Below are 9137 nucleotides of genomic sequence, written 5' to 3'. Positions count from 1 at the left end.
CAAATTATGAACAACAAATATGCATCTATCAACAAGTGAATCTAAGAATCAAGTGAATAAATAATCCGAGGAACAGAATGAACTGGTGATTATAATAGAACGAGGGACATAGAAAGGGAATGGACTGACTATTCTTGGGGGGGAAAGGGGTGTCGGAGATGCGGGAAGAGACTGGACAAAAATCGTGCACCTATGGATGAGGACAGTGGGTGGGGAGTGATTGTGGATGGTGGGGCGGGAACTGGGAGGAGGGGAGTTATGGGGGGGAAAAAAGAGGAACAAATGTAATAATCTGAACAATAAAGATTTAATTTAAAAAAAAAAAATCAAGAGTCAAAGAGGAACTCCTAATGAAAAATAGAAAATATTTTAAATATTAACAATAAATAAATAAATACACATACATACACAGGGTGGGGCAAAAGTAGGTTTACAATTATTCGTATGGAAAATAATACAATAATTAATAATAATACAAGAATAAACTATTTTTGCATACTTACAACCATAAGCCTACTTTTGTCACACCCTGCATATATATCAAAATTTGTGGAATGTGGCTACAACAGCGATTAGAGTATGATATAATGTAAGTATAAAATATTATAGTAATATAGAGATATTTATAACTTTTAAATGAATATGTTTGAAGATAGGCTGAAAATGAATGAAGTAAGCATTCATCTCAAGAAGTTAGAAAAAAAAGAATAGTAAAAAAACCCTAAAGAAAATAGGAAAAAACTAAGCAATATTGATAAAAGCAGAAAATAATGGAAAAGAAAAGTAACATACAACAGAGAAGATTAACAAAAACAAAATTTGAATCTTAAAAAAAGACTAAATACTGTCCCTCTTTCAAGATTATATAGGTGGTCCAAAAGAATTTACAAATAATTATAAGACTCATTACAGTTAGTAAGTTTCCAGATACAGAAGCAATACAAAGAAATCAATTATATTTTACACTAATCAACAGTTAAGAAATAAAGTGGCGAGGTAAATTTGGTTTAAAATTCTTATTTGAGAATATTTAGAGAAGTTGGACAAAATATATTTTAAAAATGTTGGGAAGGCATCGGAATTGTCAGTGAATAATTATCAGGCTAATATCTGGGAGAAATAGAACTTCATTAAGGTGAACCCTTTGTATGGGATCACTTGTTCCCTGAGAGTTTTGGAAAATTTGTAAGTAAGAGTCCACTGAGAAGCTGAGCACAGCTAAGGGGTAGGGATTCAAAGGTTGAATCTAGTGCCAGCCAAGAGGTGGGGGCCCTATTAACCCCAGCCCACACTTTGCAACTCTTCTGGATTGTAGGAGTAAGGGTTAACAGGAAGAAAGAGCACTACTACAGTCTATAGTTCAGCTCTGAGTGACATGAATAACTCAGAAAAATCTCAGTTTCTAAAACTGGGTAAAAATAATCCCAAACTACTAGTGCCCAAGTATCTGGTAGAGCGTATGAAAAAATTCTGTGGAGGATGAAAATGATCATGCTGGGCATCAAATTATTTCTACAATTTTTCAAATATAGTGTTGGCATACATTAAAAAATAGAAAGACACACAAAAATATAAGAAATGAGGATTGGCAGAAACAAAAGAAAAATAAAAACAAGACCAAGAGAATTTCAGTTTTGGGAATTATTAAACACAGACTACAAAATAATGGTTTTCATGTTCAGGTAGATAAAAGACTGAAAATTACAGCAAGACAATTGGAAACTGTAAGAGTGACAGATTTCCATATTTGCAAATAGAAATTTGAGAAGTGAAAATACAAAGAGCTAAGAATAGCCAAGACAGTCTTACAGAACAACAAGGACTAGTTCTGCCAAATATAAAAAACAATATATTTGTTATAGTGATGAAGACAATAGATACCACAAGTATAGAAAAGGAGCCAAAAAATTCAGAAACATATATGGATAGATATATATACAGAGCAGGGCAAAAGTAGGTTTACAGTTGCTTGTATGAAAAAATAATACAATAATTAATAAGTAATAATACAAAAATAAACTGTGTTTCATGTATGCATAGTTGAGAAACAGGACATCTCTACTGCTCAGGAAAAACTGTTATTATCTAATAAGATTTAAGATATAAATAGCCTATGACAAAGCAATCCTATTCCTAAGTTATACCTGCACTAGGAGATACATATAATAATGTTCATTGGGAACTGTGATTGCCCCAAACTAAAAACATCAGAATTGTCTGCAGTCAATAGAATGAATAAATTGTGGTATGTTATTGCAAAGTTAAATTATACAGCAATGATGATGAATGAAGTATAGCTACAGGCAACAACATGAATGAATCCCTTGTTCAATGAAAGAAGCAGCCAAGAAGAATACACTATGGTTCCATTTACATAAAAGTTCAAAACCATCAAAAAGTATAAATGGCATTAAGTGCGGACATAGGTGGTAACACTAAAAAGAATTTAAAATGACATAGTTATCACAGGAACTAGGGTAGTATTATTGCCAGAAGCTATGTGGGGAGAAGCTGGTTGATTTGGAAGGGACTACAAGGGGAGTTTCTGGGCTGCTGTAAGTGTTCTAATGATTTGAGAGCTGGTGATACAAATAGCTACCTTAAAATGATTCCTTAAACTGTGTATTTTATATTTTATGTACTCTTTTGAATTTATTTTTTGAATATTTGTTTCTCAATTAAAAAACAAAGATAGACCCTAACTGGTTTGGCTCAGTGGATAGAGCGTCGGCCTTCGGACTGAAGGGTGCCAGGTTCTATTCTGGTCAAGGGCATATACCTTGGTTGCGGGCACATTCCCAGCAGGGGATGTGCAGGAGGCAGCTGATCGATGTTTCTCTCTCATCAATGTTTCTAACTCTCTATCCTTCTCCCTTCCTCTCTGTAAATATCAATAAAGATATCCTATCTAATAAAAGAGAAACATGCAAATTGACCATACCCCCAAACGCTTCCCATTGGCTAATCAGCAGGATATGCAAATTAACTGCCAACCAAGATGGCGGCCGGCAGCCAGGCAGCTGAAGCGAACAGGAGGCTTGCTTGCTCCAGTGACGGAGGAAGCCAAGGTTCCCGGCCTGCGGCAGCCCAGCTCTGAGCTCCGGATGCAACAATGTTGCAATTATAGAAGCTAAACAAGCTCCAGATAGCTGCTTTCAGCCAGCAGAGGGCTCAGAGCTTAGAGTGGCAGTGATGGCTACAGAGTTTCAATTATAGAAGCTAAACAAAGCCCAGATATCTGCTTTCAGCAGCCGAGGCCTCAAGCTGGAGCCGGACTCAGAGCAAAGCCGGCTCTCAGCTCCAGTGACAGCCATAGAAAGTAAATAAATCCCAGAATAAAAAAAGAAAAAAGAAAAAAAGGAGAGGCTGGGAGCTTCAGTCACCCGCCAGCCTGAAAACGGCGCTCAGCACCTCATCCAGACTGGCCAGGCACCCCAGTGGGGACCCCCACCCTAAAGGGGGTGTAGGCAGCCGAAAAACAGCCATCAGCCTGGCCAGGCACCAAAGTGGGACCCCCACCCTGATTCGGGACACCCTTCCGGGCAAACCAGCCGGGCCCCACCTGTGCACCAGGCCTCTATCCTATACTACAGGCAGGGCAGGACAGCGTGAGCTGCCATCTGGGCACCATGTGCAGCCCCGCCCCCAGCTGGGACCCCTATGTGCCACCTGAGCCCCCAGTGGGGACCCCCCGTGACGCCTAAGCCCCGCACTGCTAAGCCCCACTCCCAGCCGGGACCCTATGACTATTGGAGAGCAGGAAAGTGCTGCTGAGCCCTGGGTCACTGTGGTGATCCGGCCAACGGTAAGTAGAAAAGTGAGGCCTGTAGGCAGCCCCCAGCTGCTCCCAGCTGCACCTGATCAGGGAGCAGGAAAGCCCGACCTGCGGGCAGCCCCCAGCTGGGCCTGGTCCCCGGTCGCCATGGGGATCCGAGAACAGGAGAGCAAGCCCGGCCTGCGGGCAGCTCCAAGCTGGGCCTGCTCCCCGGTTGCCATGGAGACCTGGAAGCGGGAAAGCCCGGCCTGTGGACAGCCCCCAGCTGGGCCTGCTCCCCTGTCGCCATGGAGATCTTGGAGCAGGAAAGCCCGGCTTGCAAGCAGCACCCCCATCCTGGCCATAGCTCAAGGGAGAGTACAACATGCAGTGGCGGCCAGGAGCCTGAGAGATCAACACAGAGGGGCTCCTGCTTCAAGCCTCCATGGGCCCAGGAGACACACACACACACACACACACACACACACACACACACACACACACGGAACGCCTGCTTCGAGCCCCTGCTGCCAGACTGTGGCCATCAGTAGGACATCCACCGAGGGCTCGCAGACTGTGAGAGGGGCAGGCTGGGCTGAGGGAACCTCCACCCCCCAGTGCACGAATTTCATGCACCGGGCCTCTAGTATATATATATATAAACAAACAAAAAAAGATAGGACATAGCAATACAAAAATAAACACAAATTACCTACTATAATCTCCAAGATCTCAATGTCCTATTGAATTTGTTAAAAGTAAAATAGCTAAACTCATACCTAGTGGTTCTATATTGAGTAATTACATACTTACTAGAGGCCCGGTACACAAAATTCGTCCACTGGAGAGGGGGGTGTCCCTCAGCCTGGCCTGTGCCCTCTCACAGTCCACTGCTGTGCTGTGCTCGCCAGCCATGAGCCCAACTTCTGGCTGAGTGGCGTTCCCCCTGTGGGAGCACACTGATTACAGGGGGCAGCTCCTGCATTGAGCATTTGCACCCTGATGATCAGAGAGCATCATAGTGACCAGTTATTGTGCTGTAATGGTCACTTAGGCTTTTATTATATAGACTAGAGGCCCGGTGCACAAAAATTTGTGCACTTGGGGGGGGGGGTCCCTCAGCCCAGCCTATGCCCTCTTGCAGACTGGGACCCCTCGAAGGATGTCCACCTGCTGGCTTAGGCCCACTCCCTGGGGGATTGGGCCCAAGCTGGCAGTCAGACATCCCTCTGGCAGCCCAGCAGCCCTCGGGGGATGTCCACTTACCAGCAGGGAGCAGACCTAAGCTGCAGTCGGACATCCTTAGTGCTGCTGAGGAGGCGGGAGAGGCTCCTGCCACCACCTCTGTGCTGGCAGCCATCAGCCTGGCTTGTGGCTGAGCAGAGCTCCCCGTGGGAGCGCACTGAACACCAGGGGGCAGCTCCTGTACTGAGCATCTTCCCCCTGGTGGTCAGTGTGTGTCATAGTGACCAGTCATTCCCAGTAGTTCTGCTGTTAGAGTCAGTTTGCATATTACCCTTTTACTATATAGGATAGAGGCCTGGTGCATGGGTGGGGGCCTGCTGGTTTGCCCTGAAGGGTGTCCGGATCAGGGTGGGGGTCCCGCTGGGGTGCCTGGCCAGCCTGGGTGAGGGGCTGATGGGTGTTTGCAGGCTGGCCACACCACCTTTAGGGTGGGGAGGGGGGTGCCCACTGGGGTGCCTGGCCAGTCTGGGTGAGGGCTGAGGGCCATTTTCAGGCTGGCCAAGCCCCCCCAAGATGGAAGCTCCCAGCCTCTCCCTTTTTTCTTTATTTTTTTATTCTGGAATTTATTTACCTTCTATAATTGGAACTCTGTAGCCTTGAGTGGAGCTCAGAGCCGGTCAGGGCGGGTGGGAAGCTTGGCTTCTTCCATCGCCAGGGGCAACCCAGGCCTCCTGCTCGTTCCAGCTCCGTGGCCACAGCTGGCTGAAAGCAGATATCTGGGGCTTATTTATCTTCTATAATTGAAACTTTGTTGTCTTGAGTGGAGCTCAGAGCCGGCCGCGGCAGGCGGGAAGCTTGGCTTCCTCTATCACTGGGGCAACCAAGCTTCTTGCTTGCTCCAGCTCCGTGGCTGCCAGCTACCATCTTGGTTGGGTTAATTTGCATATAGTCACTCTGATTGGCTGCTGGGCAAGGCTTAAGGCATAGTGAAGGTACAGTCAATTTGCATGTTTGTCTTCTATTAGTGTAGCTAGAACTTGCTTAATTGGACCTGATTTCTGATTTAGCTAAACTTTCTCCAGCCCAGTGAAGCATCCCAACTTCTCTTTTAGGTAACTTTCAGCAACACAGCAGTAAATATCAACATGAAGCAGATTATTATTGTAGATCAAGCAGGAAGAACAAAGGGTAAAATATTTAACTGCAGCAGTGTCTGACTATATTCTGTGCATTGAGAAAAACTGGTCATTTTCAAGGTCCACCATTTCTTCTTTTCAGTTGAGTCAAGTTTCTAAACTTTCTAAATCTCCGTTTTCCGGCTAATGAAAAGAAAATAGGATTCCCTCAAGTCTCCTATCTACCTACTACAGGAATTCTGTGAGGATCAAATGAGATGAGGCATGGGAAAACACTTCACAGACATTTGGTTAAACTGTAAAATGTTTGCACCTGGCTATAAAGGAAGTCGTGTTCCTGGGCTGAAGAAACTCCAAGGAGGCTAGTCACTAAGGAGAGGAAGCTGGATGTTGCTACGCGATGTCTTTACCTGGCGCCCACAACAACTGTTTCTGGGCTGGGCTGTGGGCCGCATTTTGTGCCATGGGGTCTTGGCAGTGATGGCTGCGATTTGGTGGGCTGTTGCTCCATGGTGGTGCGGCGGGGCCTGTGTCCCATTTGGGGGAAGCCGAGTGTTGGTTTGTTGGCGGCGCCAGGTCCCTGGTGCCATTTATTTTTAAGTGGCCAGTGCACATTATGGCAGCTCCTGCATTGAGCATCTGCCCCTGGTGGTCAGTGCACATCATAGCTACTGGTTGGATGGATGGACACTTAGCCTTTTATATATATATACTAGAGGCCCGGAGCACAAAAATTTGTGCACTCGGGGAGGGAGGGGGTACCTCAGCCCGGCCTGTGCCCTCTCGCAGTCTGGGACCCCTTGGGAGATAACGACCTGCTGGCTTAGGCCTGCTCCTGGGTGGCAGAGGGCAGGCCCAATCCCTAGGTGCAGCCCCTGGTTGGGCTCAGAGCAGGGCCGATTGGGGAGTTGGGGTGCCGCCCCCTGTCATGCACAGAGCAGAGCGGATTGGGAGGTTGCAATGCCACCCTCAGTCATGCTCAGGGTAGGGCCGATTGGGGGGTTGGGGCACCGCCCCGTCACACTCAAGGCAGAGTCGATGGGGAGGTTGTGGCGCCACCCCGTCACGCACAGAACAGGGCCAATCGGGGTTGGGGCGCTGCCCCCTGTCACGCACAGAGCAGGGCCAATCAGGGGGTTGGGGAGCTCCCCCCCCCCGTCACACACAGAGCAGGGCCCATCAGGGGGTTGGGGAGCTCCCACCTGTCACGCACAGAGCAGGGCCCATCAGGGGGTTGGGGAGCTCCCCCTTGTCACGCACAGAGCAGGGCCCATCAGGGGGTTGAGGAGCTCCCCCCTGTCACTCACAGAGTAGGGCCGATAGGGGAGTTGGCACACCGCCCCCTGTCACACACAAAGCAGGGCGGATCAGGCGGTTGGGGCGCTGCCTTCTATCACCCACAGAGCAGGGCCAATCAGGGGGTTGGGGCGCCGCCACTGTCACACTCAGGGCAGGGCCGATGGGGAGGTTATGGCTCTACCCCATCACACACAGAGCAGGGCCCGTGGGGGGGGAGGGTTGGGGTGCCGCCCTCTATCACCCACAGAGCAGGGCCGATCAGGTGGTTGGGGCACCTTCCCCTGTCATGAACAGAGCAGGGCGGATAGGGAGGTTGTGGCCCCACCCCGTCACAGACAGAGCCGCAGGGCAATCAGGGGGTTTGGGCGCTGCCCCGTCATGCTGATCCCGGTGCCGGGAGGCCTCGTGGCTCTGCTGATCCCAGTGCTGGGAGGCATATTACCCTTTTACTATATAGAATAGAGGCCTGGTGCATGGGTGGGGCCGGCTGGTTTGCCCTGAAGGGTGTCCTGGATCAGGTTGGGGGTCCCCACTGGGGTGCCTGGCCAGCCTGGATGAGGGGATGATGGGTGTTTGCAGCTGGTCACACACCCTTCAGGGTTGGGGTCCCCACTGGGGTGCCTGGCCAGTCTGGGTGAGGGGCTGAGGGCTGTTTTCAGGCTGGGACTGAAGCTCCCAACTGCTCCTTTTTTTCTTTTTATTCTGGGCCAGCTTTAGCTCTGAGGCTCCAGCTCTTAGGCCTCCGCTCCTGAAAGCAGGTATCTGCTTTGTTTCGGTTCTCGAAACTCTGTATCAACTCCAGCTCTGAGATCCCAGCCGGCTGAAAGCTGGTTTCTGGAGTTTTGTTTAGCGTCTGTATTTGTTACAATGCTTGAAACTGCAGGGTCAGAGTCCTGCAGCGGCAGGTGGGGAACGTTGGAGTCCTCCGTCACTGAAGCAAGCAAGCCTCATGTTAGTTTCAAGCTGCCTGGCTGCCGGCTGCCATCTTGGCTGACAGTTAATTTGCATATTGCCCTGATTAGCCAACGGGAAGGGTAGCAGTTGTACGCCAATTACCATGTTTCTCTTTTATTAGTGTAGGTAGGTGATTACAATAAATTTTTGATAATATTCATTATGAATTATTAGGTCAAGAGGTTTTTTCTCAAAATCTCAAGAGAACAATTTTCTTTCTGTCTTCATTTTACTAATTATAAAATAGTAGACTCAATGGTACACATCTAATTCCAAGCTCTATCTTTGGGACAATTTAGAGGAACTTATAGATGAGTTAACATAACTGCTTTGAACACCAAAACAGGCATTAGAAATCTGCAGCTAACAGTTTGGGATTTAGCAGATCTTCTGGGTTTTACATGGTCTCCACCATTTACCCCCAATTGTTTTAACAGACTTTCCAGGAGCCAAATAAACTTTGAAGTAATGTCCCTCCACATCCAGTGACTTTGTATGTCCATGACTGCAAAACTTGAAAATTAGGAAACACCAAAGCAACATTACCAACAAAATAAATAGTAAAATTGAAATCTCTGGATTTACAAAGATATTGTCAAATTTCTTAATTTATTTTTAGCAAGTAAAAAATTACTCAGTGGTACCATACAAAATTAAATAATTAATTTTTTGCACCTGGTATTGCAATCACTAATATTCTGTAATATCATAGTACAGAAATAAACTAGAGAATGAAAAAAATTGTCATTAACTTCATCTTGGCTTTCCAGCTTAGTAGAACTAAACAGAAGAAATTAATGGCAATAACT

The sequence above is a fragment of the Myotis nattereri genome (assembly GCF_964212035.1).
Source record: "Myotis nattereri genome assembly, chromosome: 1".
NCBI classification, from domain to species: domain Eukaryota; kingdom Metazoa; phylum Chordata; class Mammalia; order Chiroptera; family Vespertilionidae; genus Myotis; species Myotis nattereri.
Note: the sequence above shows the minus strand (reverse complement) of the source record.